The sequence below is a fragment of the Cryptomeria japonica genome, chromosome 5 (genome assembly GCF_030272615.1).
Source record: "Cryptomeria japonica chromosome 5, Sugi_1.0, whole genome shotgun sequence".
Taxonomy (NCBI): Eukaryota; Viridiplantae; Streptophyta; class Pinopsida; order Cupressales; family Cupressaceae; genus Cryptomeria; species Cryptomeria japonica.
This window is the reverse complement of record NC_081409.1, coordinates 601,800,468-601,815,296: the sequence shown is the minus strand read 5'-3', so window position 1 is coordinate 601,815,296 and position 14,829 is coordinate 601,800,468.

Here is a 14,829-nt window from a genome sequence, read left to right as displayed (position 1 = left end):
AAAATCCTGGCCAATCAGACATTATTTTTTGGGGGAAATTTTTATATTGATGGCGAAATTTGTTTTCAAAGTAGGAAAAAAAATATTTTGTATTGGTGATTTTTTCCTAGGGTACGAAAATTACATAAAATTCTGGCGAATAATACCCTGTTCTGTGGGGAAAATATATATTGTAGGAGGTGAATATTTTTCATTTAAAGGAACAAATATATAATTGTATGGGCGAAAAATTTTAGTCCAAAGGAAAAATTATTTAAATGTGCTGGCAATTTTTATCAACTGCTTGAAAATTATTTAATTTGTTTGGCTAATATTTTATTATTTATGGAAAAATATAGATTTTATTGGTGATTTCATGAATTCATTGCCATTAATAGATAAGGCACATCACATCACATCAGTACATCACATTGAGTCTGGACTCTACATGATGTATTGAAAAGCGCAACCTCTTTGACATGTGAAGGGTGACACATACCTAAAATCCATCAATGATTTTAAACTGCTCGATGATCGTAGATCAATGGCTGAAGTTTTATTTCGGCCCAATTTTCTGAAGAGAACATAGTTCACCAGAAAGTTCTCGGAATGGAACTGGATTCAATAGACACGTATCAAATGTCATGATCGATAATGTTGGTCATTTAATATATGTCTAGTCACTAACTGCAATCCACTTTGTCCCCATGACTTCCAATGTGGCACTTGCCAACTTGGTACTGGTTTATAGTTGTTTCCAATTTTGCACACTAGTGCATTTATGGGAAAGATTTGTAGAGATATATGAAAGATTTAAAAAATTTAAAGGAATTAATATGGTTAGAGAAGTAATTATTACAATCAAGAACTTCAACTATTTATATACAATCTCTACTTCTTTCATCTTCAATTAGCCTTTCCCATTTGGTAGATAAATCATCGGAGCTCATGTGTATTTAAATTCTACTTCTAGTTTAGGTCTATAGGCTCAGGTTGTTTAATTTGGTAATCTGATTTGTCAAGATAGACACTCCTATCCACTTGAGAAGAATTTCTGCAGAGGACTAGAGGGCCTTTTTGGGCTCCGTTAAAGATCCAACCTTCCAATCAGTCTACAAGGAGGTTGGGATGTTCACTAATGAGGCTGTGAGGATGGTGTTGGGCAAAGACTTTCTGCGTAATGAAAATAGATACTGTGTTAACATAGATATTACATCCCAGTTCTTGGCATCTCTTCTGGACCTCAGAGGAGACAAGGTGGATATGTTGATGTTGATAAGGAAGGTGTTTAAGGAAGACTTCCTTGGAGACGATGTTACTATTGTCATCATTGTAGAAGTAGGGGTGGGGATCCCTTGGGTGAGTGAATCAACCAAGCTTCTCCTCCCTGACCAAATAGTTCCAGTGGCTAGGCAACCATTTCTTTTGAACCTGAATGTGGAGCAATTGACGCATCATAGGAAATGGGCGTGGATTGGCAGGGACTTTCTTTGGAAATGGTTTCTCCTAGATGACTTTCCAAACTACAGTTGGCTTGAAGAATTCTCTTAGCTTATTTTGTCTAAAGAATTATACATGGAGGGAGGCCTAGATTCTTAGGGTAGACCATCCACTATTTGTTCCCTAGCCCCGACCCCCTAGTAGTTTTTTTTTTTGGCTATGTCCTCGTAACCTGAACCTCACAGGCTTAGTGGCTCACTCATTTTGGCTTTAAATTTTTTGAGAGACTCAAGTCTTAGACATGTTAAAATTGTAAATTTCTGAAACATAAATATTAATGATAATTTTACAAATTCCAGTTCATTTCAGTTTTCCTCTTATGAATATAAAAATGCTTTCTATTTCATTTTATTAATGATAGTTTTGCAAATGCTTTTTGTCTATGAGCTACGTTATTTCAATATTTTGTTAAACAATGGAAATAAATTTAATACTATGTTCTTTTTTATGTAATGCTTCTTGCTCTATATTTAATATATAAAAAAAAAATCAAGTTCGTTCCATTAATTATTTGTACATTGATTATGGTTGATTATAATTTTATAAATATATAAAAAAAGATGTTTATCTCGCAAAAAAGGAGTTAAAATTCCAACTTACTTGTTGTTGAAGTTTTGAACTAGTGCATGCGTGGGTTGGTACATGCTGTGATTTATAATTAAGATTTTGTCATTATGAAGAAATTTGAGACATTTATGAATGATAGATGGGAAAGCTTTCATGGAAGAGAACCAAGGCTGTGGTATATTAATAGAATAGTTTCAAAAAATAGAATTGAGAAGCAGACATATTTTATCATTTATATGTATCAATATACAATGTGGTAATTGGTCCAATTTGTTTTGTATCAAAAAAATTAAAGTAATTAATTACTTTACAAAACACCCAATGAATTAGGTATTTTACAAAGAAAGGCACACCCACTTATTTGGTCCTATCACTCATTTGATCTTATAATCTATCTTTGTAATAGAAAAAAAGACTATTTAATATACTTTTGATATGATAATTGACAGCTTACCCTCTTTTTCAGTCCCTTTGGTGGGCTTGTTTTTTCTAGCAATTACAATGATTTTTCTTTTTTTCTATATTCAAAATGACAAAATTTTATGAATCTGATCAATATCTCATACGTATATATATTGGAACGAATCGTGAGAATATGTCATTGATCTTTGCAATGATATATAGTGGGCCATCAAGTGCTTCAATATTCTCACTAGGATCAAAGGTAATGCATATTGCATAGGTCCTTAGGAGGTGCAGGTTTATCAATAAGATTCACCACATTATTAGACTCAAGGCCAAGGCCATTAGAAGAAAATTCAAGATTCTCATAATCAATTAGAGAAAAGGATTTGACTCAATTAGATCAACGAATTAGGGTGAATTTTGGCCTGAATGTGGGAAGTAAACACATTTGTTAGAACTTCGCTTGGAATTTAACTTTTTATATTTAATTAAATATAATTAAGTCTATAAAGCTCTATTTTGGGCTGAAGTTGAAAATGATTAAACAGACTTAAAAAATAGTCTGGAAATGTGACTCGAGTATGGTGACGTGCCCGAAAAATGGCAAAAGTCATGGGACCCATGACAACTAACAACATATACCATCATCCGCTGGATGAGCACAGATCAACGACTTAGGGCGGATTTCGGCCCGAATGTGGGAAGTAAACACATTTGTGAGAACTTCCTCTGGGATTGAACGTTTTACATTTAATTAAATATAATTAAGTCTATAAAGCTCTATTTCGGTCAAAAGTAGAAAATGATTAAACAAACTTTAAAAACAATCCAAAAAAGTGACTCAAGTGTGGTGATGTGCCTGAAAAATGACAAAAGTCATGGGACCCACAACAACTAACAACATATACAATCGTCCACTGGATGAGCACAAATCAATAGCTTAGGGTGGATTTCGACCTGAATGTGGGAAGTAAACACATTTGTGAGAACTTTGCCCAGAATTGAACATTTTACATTTAATCAAATATAATAAGTCTATAAAGCTCTATTTCGGGTGGAAGTTGAAGGATTAAAAAGACTTAAAAAATAGTCCAGAAAAGTGACTTGAGTGTGGTGACATGCCCGAAAAATGGCGAAAGTCATGGGACCAACAACAACTGACAACATATACAATCGTCTGTTGGATGAGCACAGATCAACGAATTAGGGTGGATTTAGGCCCGAATGTGGGAAGTGAACACATTTGTGAGAACTTCACCTGGAATTGAACATTTCACATTAAATTAAATATAATTAAGTCGATAAAGCTCTATTTTTGGCAGAAGTTGAAGGATTAAAAAGACTTAAAAAAGAGTCTAAAAAAGTGACTTGAGTATGGTGACGTGCCCGAAAAATGGCAAAAGTCATGGGACCCACGACAACTGACAACATATACCATCATCCGTTGGATGAGCATAGATCAATGGCTTAGGGTGGATTTCGACCTGAATGTGGGAAGTGAACACATTTGTGAGAACTTTGCTCAGAATTGAACATTTTACATTTAATGTCCTTAGAATTTATACTAAAGCAATTAATGTCTTGTCTATTGGTGGTGAATAGATATTAATAATAATTAATAAAATTACAACAGGCTTCTAGATATTTTGCCCTTTAGGTATTACTTTTGTACTTTTTCAGTGTTTTCAAAATAAATGACTCATAAATCATAATCATATTTAATTTCATGGACAAACTAGTAAATCAAGGGAGATTCAGAAATGACTACTAGATTGAGGAATGCAAGTTGCAACAAAGACTGTCTGTGCCAATCTAGTGAAATAGAAATTTTGGGTAAAATCTAGAGCACCTACATCTCGCCTTTTTAACTTTTTTTAATCTCGTGGTTCAATTTGAGGGTTAGCATTTTTAGGCTTGTATCTAGCATTATTTTGAATTATTAACAATAACAATGATGGGGAAAATGGGAAGCCATAGTTCAACAAGAAAAATGTACCTAACTGAACTGGTTAAAGCACTAGGTTTCACTGATGAATACCACGATATTTATGACCCTGCTATCCATGGTAAAAAGTCATAGATATTAGATATGCATTGTCTAGTAAGGAAGTAGATCCAACTAGGGCAAAATTTACTATTTTCAACACAATATTAAAACAAATAACAAATAAAATCGCATCGTGGGATGTTGGATTGGGAAGCATGGTGTTACCTGAAGTATTCCCCTGCCCTAATTTTGTCATGGTCTACACTGAAAATTATGATGAAGATAAAAAAGCAATTGCCAATAAAAATACAAAAGAGGAAATTATATCCATAAACGTGAGAGAATTTGCTCATTTGTTGAACCTAGGGTTTGAAGCACAAAACTCAAACATCCACTTTGACCTAGGAAAGCTGACAGAGAATTATGAGAGTCTCGATCCAAGTCACAGAGATTCATTCATCAGAGCTCTAATAATGCATGGTACTCTGTTGGATCAGAATCATGAGCCTCCTTATGATTCTAACATTTTTGTTCCATGGGTTCGGGATACTATTTCCTTGCTGACATTTTGCCTGGGATTGGAAAATGATAGGGAAGTGGGTGCTAGCCTTCCTAAAATGATTTTTAATATCCATTATATAACTTAGCCTCTAAGATATAATTTTGTTGAGCACATTGTTCAATCCATGCAAAAACAATTACTAATGATCAAAAAAGGTTCCTGTAAGACATTTAGGTTCTCATCCTACTTGTGTTATCTCCTTCTATCCAAGTATTGTACAATATTCAAGCCCAACAATCTTCAAATTGTGAGCTATAAGATTGATGAGAAGACTCAGAACATAACAAAGTGTCCAATATATGAATGGACACCAAAGATAAGGATGCATGATAATAGAAAGAACTACAACCATTTTGTAAACTTCTTTTTGGTACCAATGTGTAATGAAATTACAAGCACTCCAATGCCTAGATTGTCTATGTCTTGTAGAGATTGCATTCAACTCAGAAGTCAAATACAATTGGCTGACTGGTTCTTAATGGAAGAATGCACTGTGTTAAGGTTTTATGGATCAACAGTAAAACCATACAGACTTCCAATACATGTGATAGAGAGGGAATATTTGAATTGGAATATGTAGGGCAGTTTGAGAGAACAGATAGGCACTTCCATGGTCAACAAAAGAAGAGCATATTTCCTTCCTTGCCTTTCTCATGTGGAGGGTTCACATTTGAGAGAAAAACATTCAATGTGGCACATGATTTTTTTATAGTTTTTAGCTTTGGTGATGAGGATCTCTGGCAGTATGATCCAATCAATGTAGTTCAGGCAAGGCTTAAGAAAAATGTGAACTCTTTAGTGTTATGTCAACATGAAAGTAAACCATTGCTAGAAAAGCTTAGAAACATGGACTCCTGGGATGAGGTAAAAAATGAGATGGAGAAAATTTCCACTAACGATAACATTTCAGCAGAAGAAATGTTATCACAAATTATGACATTGCACACATAAAGGACAACAAAGGAGGGTCAAGGCATCCAAAATAGGAAGTCCTATAATTTCTACCAAAATCTACTATTCCATCTAACAAATCTATTCCCAAAATAATTTTGCAAGAATGCAAAGAAATTTATTGGACTCAAACCAAAATAAATGATTTTTGGACTATGAGGAAGAATATCAGTGAACCAAAGACCAGTGTAGAATTTGAGTCCATCGACGAGGATGAAGAGTTTAGCAAATTTTGGAATATGGAGCATCCCACAATAACATATGATAGGAGTGAATATGATAATGAGTATGAGGTTGAGCCTACTCCAACAACTAATACAATCCCTAAAATATTGGGTGGAGTCGATGAGTCCATGAAAGAAAAATATAGCAAAGAGGCAAACATTATGGAAAAAATGGGTTTTGAAGGTGGTGGTCTAGGTCCCAGAGGAGAAGGCATTTGGTATCCACTTAAGGTACAACTTCCATCAAATTAAAAATCAAAAGCTCTTCTTAAACCAATCATTGGACTTTATTCTTCAGATTCATCATAGAAAGGTACTACTCATTACCCTCAGGGTCCACCTACATTTGTTTTAGGTTCAAATCCACAACCACCACCATATCATGGTATTCCTATTGGTGGTGAATCAACTGCCATTGCCACTAGTGGGGGATCTGGGGATAGTATTCGTATTAGTGTTTATTCAAGTGCCACTGTGATTGGTGGGGTTGGCATGGGTACTACTACTGATACTAGTTGTCTTGGTGTTGGACAAGGGAAACAACAAAATATCTCCCGCAAGAGGCCACTAGTGGTAGATACTCATACTATTCAGAATCCTATATCAAGTTCCACTGACACTAAAAATCTATCATTTGCAGCTTCAGATCAAACCCCTCAAAATATTATAAAAGCTACACATGAAAGTGACAATGGGACAAGATTAGGAATGGTTGTTGGTAATCCTAGTAATGCATTAGTTAAAACCACATGCATAGGTAGAACTGGAGCCTCTGCTATTCCTATTTCATGTTTCAAATCAATTGCTTCAACAAGCCCAAATTTTCAATTTCATGATTACTATGATAAATTTGAACACACAACAAAATAAAAAAAATAAAAAATAGAGTATTTCATAGGGTTGCCCTGACTGAAGTTTTAGATGAATAACCTACAAGGAACGGGGTATTTCCAACATATGACCCACACAAATATATGATGGAGTTCATGGTTTTTATACCCCTAACTAAAGATTCATAAGGTTGTCCTGACTGAAGTTTTAGATGAATAACCTGCAAGGAACGGGGTATTTCTAACATATGACCCACACAAAGATATGATGGAGTTCATGGTTTTTATACCCCCAACTAAAGATTAAAATCCACCACACAGTTAGATAGATCCCTCTGAATTTCAAGTTAACACCCTCCAAATGGATTTTTCCAAAGTACATAATGTGGACAAAATTAGTGTGTCCAAAAGGACTAACGAAGTGGTCTACACTTCGCTGCTAAAGGTGGAGAGAGAGAAAAATAAATTGGAGAAACAAATAAAAAATTTACAGGTAGACCTAGCAAACAAAAAATCAAAGAGGAAAGAAACAGATAACAAGTGCAATGTTTTATAGAAAAGTATAAAAAATTTGGGCTCTGCAGTAGAAATTGTAGAGCAGGAAAAGATGGATACAGAATTGAAGGACCTGAGAGAAAAATTGGCTAAAAGTAGTAAAAAAATTGATGAGGAAAGAGGCAGTTTTAAAAAATTATACAAAATTTATGAGTCTACTGTTGCCAAAATAAGAAAAATACAAGACCTATTGGATAATGAGAAGGAAAAAGAAAAACATTTGGAAGAGGAAGTAGAGGAAGAAAGAAAAAAATGTGCACAAATGAAAGAAGACCTGCACAATGCAAATGACAAAATTAAAACTTTGGAGGATAGATTGAAATATAATATGAAAAATACAACAAAGTATATACAAGAAAACATTTGGGGGCAAATAATGTAGAGGAGTGACAAGTTGTGTGAATGGTTTGAATTGAATGAAAGTATGAGAATAATTTATAGGAAAATCAAAGGGGACATTGAGAAGAGCAAACATGTTTATTCAAAAGAGGATATGGAAAAACAAATTTTGCAAGTAGTCTACAGTACCAGTGACAACTATTTGGCATCCAATGGAATTAAGAGCCGCATTGATGCCACAATTAAGACATCATCTATCCTTCAAAAATGTCAGAAACTAAGGGAAACATCAGAAGTTATGGATAAATGTGGCAAAAAGATATTGAAGCTGCAAGAAAAGACAACTACTTTGATTAAACATGGCTTGCCTAAGACCGTTGACCCATCAAATAAATTCATTGGAAAAGAAGCTTACAAAAAATACATGGAGATAAAAATGAAGTCTTATTTAGACTTGCTTCCTAAGAACACAACTCCCCAAAGCTTTCTAGAATTCATCAAACCATTTACAACTTTGAATGTAGTATTGGGTGAAACAATGATGTCAAGTCACTCTTCTAAATATGGATTATTGACGAAGTTGTAGTTGACTTTCCATAGTTTAACGAATATTGACCTTCCATCAGACGAAGAGTGGAGCACCTTAGAAAAACTGGCACATAAATCTTAAGAATCATAGTATGTATTGCACAATTTTCTACTTTTACTCTTAATTTAAAGGTTTTATGTTTTTTCTGTTTGGAATTTGGCATCGCTTGGAATAACTCTATTTTATGAATAGGAAAAAACTAGCACCCGCTATTGCTAATCTAGCCTATGAATCTATGATGCATAGTGCAAACTTTTGTCCTATAAATTTGTATTCTCAAATTCTCCCAAGTTTTAACATTTCCGCATTTCTCTATTTCCGATTACTAGGTTTTGGGCACTACTATTATCTATATTTAATTTGTCATGACTTGAATTAATATTTAATTTTGAACTTTGTTTTTTGAGCAGGAGACATCAGACATGTAACAATTATTAAATTCCTAATCGGACTTGTGATGGCCATGTAAAACTAAATTTGTGTTGAATCTCGATTTTGTGATTTTGATTTTGAGTATTCACATGTTGCAAATCGACTTGAAGCTGTTGTTGCTCCCTTGTTTCTATAAAAGGGATTTCAGGATCATTTGCAAAGGGTTCTAAAATTTTGTATTGACTTTTGCATGGAGAATCACACAGAGCGGTGTATTGAATGAATTGCATCGTATGGCTATATTTTAAAAGAATTAATGAAAATCTAAGTTCTCAAACATTTCTAAATAAACATCTCTATATCAATCAACACATTATGGTCTTTTATTATGCTATTTTAAATCTAGAAATAGAAAGTTGAAAAATACAATTACAAATCAATATTAAATTCTAATTCCAAAAAGTTGACAGACTTATAAAATATCATCAAGTTATCAACCATAATAATATGCTTTTGTAATATGAATGATGAGATACAGTAATAGGATTAATAAATACCAATCTCTTATTGTTGTCATTCATCCTCATCAAATTTAGAGCTTTCTTGATTCTTGTCTGTGTTTTCTTCACTCCGAGTCGGCATACCTTTGTTGAAATGCATCTCAATGCTACCAGTAGGTCTAGTACATGAGTCAATAGTGCCACTGGCATTTTGGTTTGAAGTGTTTCCCAAACCTCTTCTTTCACATTTGGACCTCCAGATTTGTAGTGCCCTATCATAAGGAAAAGTGTGGACATCATACCTAGATGTATAGAGCCTCAAGCAATTTTCCAAATTTTTATCTAGTTTGTTTCTTAGCTTTAATTTTAGGACCCCCAAAGCACTAAATGTTAGAATAACTGGTGAACAACTAAGAGGGGGGATGAATCAGTTGTTAACAGATTATATCAATCAAACCACTTTATAACCTTTAACCGGAGCACATAAACATTGAATACTAGAATAGCAGAAATAGATACCGGTAAGCAATAAAACTTAAGAATGAAACAAAGAATTAACACAATGCAACCAAACCACATAACACCATGATTTGTACATGGAAAACCCAAAAAGGGAAAAACCACAATGGGAAGCCTTCCCATAGTCAGATGATACTTCTGCAGAAAGTATGTGATACAATAAGAAGCCTGCACATGCAGGAAGGCACACTTCCTAGAGCTTACTGCTCATTACAAAAGAGTCACACTGACTATAGAGATGTTATAGCCACCTTAAGATAAATGGACAATAATCTAGATGAATGAACTGTCAGAGATAGCATCTACCATGCCTGATTACATTCCTGATTAAACTCAATACCGAAGGCCTTTGACCTCTTCCTTAAACCCAATTCGATCACCTATGATCGACCAAATCTCCTTCACATATGATATTGCATTCCATTACCACGAACATTACATTTCCATTCCCATACCACACCCATGATCTACAATGAGATCTTACATCAATTTATACAAACCCTAAGGCCTAAACCAATTAGGTCGGCCACCTAAAGATATTACAATAAGATCATTACATACATCCATATTACAATGATATGCCATGTCAGCTTAAGACCAAAACAACAATAACCAATCCATAAATCATCCCGATAACGTGTAGAGAACATATTAACATGATATTGGTCCATAACCTATATAGGCACTAGACCTAATCTAGGTCTACCACGCCAAAGCAATGTCTTCAATCAGTTGAAGCATGATCAGGGATCACTTTCTGCATCTTTAATTCTATCTAGAAGTCGCACTAACACCACTTATGCATTCTGACAAGGTTTGTTAGTGAAAGCTCTGCCGGTTAAACCTTAAACCCATGTCGGTAAGGGTTTACAAGAGTGTATGATAGCATCTGATTACCAAGTCAATACCAATTGACCAAAATATTCTCTAGAAGCATGTAACACATAAAACCAAACATACTTCATTGATCCAAACATGTCGAAAGTGTCCAACAAATAGTCCCTTCTGTCGGTAACACAAGATCTTCTACCGGTAACCAAAACCTGTCTGTCGATAACCAACCATAACAGCTAGTGTTGACATCAATAAAAAAACACCAATGCAACATATAATTAATTCATCCACATTTCCAACAATCTCCCCCTTTGGCATTGATGGAAACACTAGATGTGAAAAAAATCTAAGTACCAAGAAATGCCAAACAAGTCTCCCCCTGTGAAAGACAACCAACAATCTCCTGAATATCAATAACCCTCCCCCTGTGAATAATATCTCTGTAAAGTTCTGAATTTATTTTTCAAATCACTATCTCTCCCCCTTTGATATCAATGCTAGAAATATGATAAAAATATCAAATCAAGAATGTAAGGCTCTAAATCTCAAAGATGAATACTCCCCCTAAGTATTAGCACCACACATCAGTGCCAGAATGAATAATATCTCTAATAATGCATGTTGGATTGATGCCAAACCGCATCAATCCAGTCTCTACCGGAGGGGCAGAAACTCCTAACCTATCTCTCAAATACTCAAATGATTCCTTAGATAGTGGTTTAGTGAATATATCTGCAATATGCTCTTTAGTGTTCACATAAACCAATTTGACTTCCTTTTCTTCTACCTTGTCCTTTAGAAAGTTATACTTTATTGATATGTGTTTAGTCTTAGAGTGAAATACTAGATTCTTAGACATGTCAATAGCTACAGAGTTATCACAATAGATAACTACCAGTTCACTACAATTTACCTTGATATCCTTCAACATTTGCTTCATCCACAAGACTTGAGTGCAATTAGTTGTTGCTGCAACATATTCAGCTTCTATAGTAGATAAATAAATGCATGACTATTTTTTGCTAATCCATGAAACCAATTTATTTCTAAGAAAGAAAGCTCCACCAGAAGTGCTCTTCTTGTCATTAGTATCTCTTGCCCAATCTAAATTTGTATATGCACATAAAGTGAAGCCATCATCTCTAGAATACCATAAGCCATATTCTGTTGTTCCATAAAAATACCAAAATATCCTCTTTACTACACATTCATAATTTTCTTTAGGATTTATTTGATATCTTGAAACAATACTTACTGCATTCATAATATCTAGTCTAGTCTGAGTCAGATATAACAAGCCACCAATCATAGACTTATACCTTGTTGGATTTACCAGTGTAGATGTATCTTTGATAGATAATTTCTCACTAGTCACCGTAGGAATACTTACCAGTTTGGAATTATCCATACCAAAATTTTTCAACAATTCCCTCAGATATTTAGTTTGACAGATAAAAATGCCTTTGTTAGTTTAAGTAATCTACAAACCTAAGAAAATTCTCATTTCACCAATCATGGACATTTCAAATTCATTCTTCATATTATTAGAGAATTTCATGCACAATTTATCTTCTCCTCCCAAAATGATATCATCAACAAATACTTCAGTAATCAGAATATCATCATCAATGATCTTATAATATAAATTACTATCAGTATTGCCTTTAGTAAAACCAAGCTTCAAAAGATATTTATCCAACCTTGCATACCAAGCTCTAAGAGCTTGTTTCAATCCATATAAAGCTTTCGTCAATCTGCAAACCATATCTTTATCATCTATCAGTGAAAATCCATCAGGCTGCTCAGTGTATACTTCTTCAATTTCACCATTTAAAAATGAACATTTAATATCCATTTGATAAACCTTATAGTTCTTATAAGCTGCATAGGCAAGGAATAGTCTAACAGCTTCAATTCTAGCTACATGTGCAAATGTCTCACCATAATCAATTCCTTCCATTTGAGAATATCATTTACAAACCAGTCTATCCTTGTTTCTTACAACTTGACCATCCTCATTCAGTTTATTCCTAAAAACCCATTTAGTTCCAATAACATTCTTATTTTTAGGTTGGGGAACTAAAGTACAAGTCTCATTCTTTTCTATCTGATTTAATTCATCTTCCATAGCCTTTAACCAATGTTTATCTTTACAAGCTTCAATAATAGAGACCGGTTCAATTTGAGAAATAAGACATACCTCTTCATTTGCTAGTCTTCTTCTTCTTGTCATAACTCCTTTGTTCCTATCTCTAATGATTTGATCTTCAGAATGATTTAACCTTACATACCTTGGTGTCTTTTGAACTTTAGGTTGACTGCTCTGATCATCAGTCACAGTTGAATTTTCAGATTGTACTAGTTTAACTGTCTCAGTTTCCTATACTGGTTGAGGCATTGTCAGTTCAGTTATGATCATTTCCACTACCAATTCCCTATCACATGATATTGATTGATTTTTGTATTTCTCATCCACTTTCACATTTGTGCTCTCCATAATTTTTTGCAATCTTTTGTTATAACATCTATATGCTTTGCTTTGAATTGAATAACCAAGAAATATCCCTTCATCACATCTAGGATCAAACTTCCCAATTGAATCATCCCTTTTGATATAACATTTAATTCCAAAAATTTTGAAATATTTAACAATAGGTGTATGTCCAAACCATAATTCATAAGGGTTCTTACCAGTTTCACCTTTGATGTGAACTTTGTTGAATGTGTAGACTGTTGTACTCACTGCTTCTCTCTAGTAGATGTGAGGCAATTTGGATTCCATCATCATAGTTCTTGTTGCATCCAAAATGGTTCTATTCTTTCTTTCCACTACTCCATTCTATTGAGGAGTCCTAGGTGCAGATAATTGTCTCTTAATTCCATTTGTCTCACAATAACTGTTAAATTCATGAGAAGTGAACTCACTGCCTTGATCTAATCTTAGACATTTGATTTTCAATCCAATTTATGTTTCTACCTTATCTTTAAAGATCTTGAATTTCTCAAAGGCTTCAGACTTCTCCCTAAGAAAAGTCACCCACATCATCCTAGAATAATCATCAATAATCAACATAAAATACCTATCACCTTGAAAGCTTCCAGTCCTTGTCGGACCACATAAGTTAGTGTGAATCAAATCAAGTAAATCATTAGATTTATCATGTATGATCTTAAAACAAGTTCTAACTTGCTTTCCCAATTGACATTCCTTACATACTGGGTTATGAGGCTTCATAATCTTAGGTATATCTCTAACTGCCTTAGTTGAACTGATATTAACAATACAATCAAAATTAACATGACACAACCTCTTATGCCATAACCAACTCTCAACAATATGAGCAATCAAACATGTTTTATTACTAGTATTCAAGTGCAAGATATTAGCTCTAGTTTGAGTATCGGTTGCAATCTCCAAACCAATCTTGTTAATGATTTTGTATTTTCTATCTTTAAACTAAAGTTGGAAACCCTTGTCCACCAATTAACCAACACTTAAAGTATTATGCTTTAAACCTTCTACATAATAGATATTATCAGTATTATGCTTGCCATCCTGAGAAATAATACATCTACCTTTGATCATACATGCTTTGTCATCTCCAAATCTAACTTGACTGCCATTGTATTCTTGCAGGGACAAAAATTTACTTTTATCTCTAGTCATATGATGTGAGCATCCACTATCAATCACCCATTCATCCTTGTCTTCAAATTTTTCTGCAAGGGCCTTTTCTTCATCTATGATAGCTGATTGCAGTTCATCTTCCTTTAAAGCATAAAACACTCATTCCTTTCCATTGCCGGATCCACTAGCAGATTCTGTTGCTGGTTCATCCTCAGAGTCATCACTTACTCTTTCCTCATCCGCTATGTAGCATTGTTTACTTTTCTTAAGTCTATATTTATTCTAATTATGCTTAAATTATTTCTTAACTCTTTCTTCAAATCTTGCATTCTTTTCAGGACATCTAGATGCAAAATGACCAATCTTATTACATGCAAAATATTTAAAAGGTACTTTTCCTTCATACTTATTTCCTGTCGGTCCTTTAGGTACTCTTCTAGAAAATAAGGCTTCAATTTGTTCAAATTCTTCATCCTCTTTCCTCATAT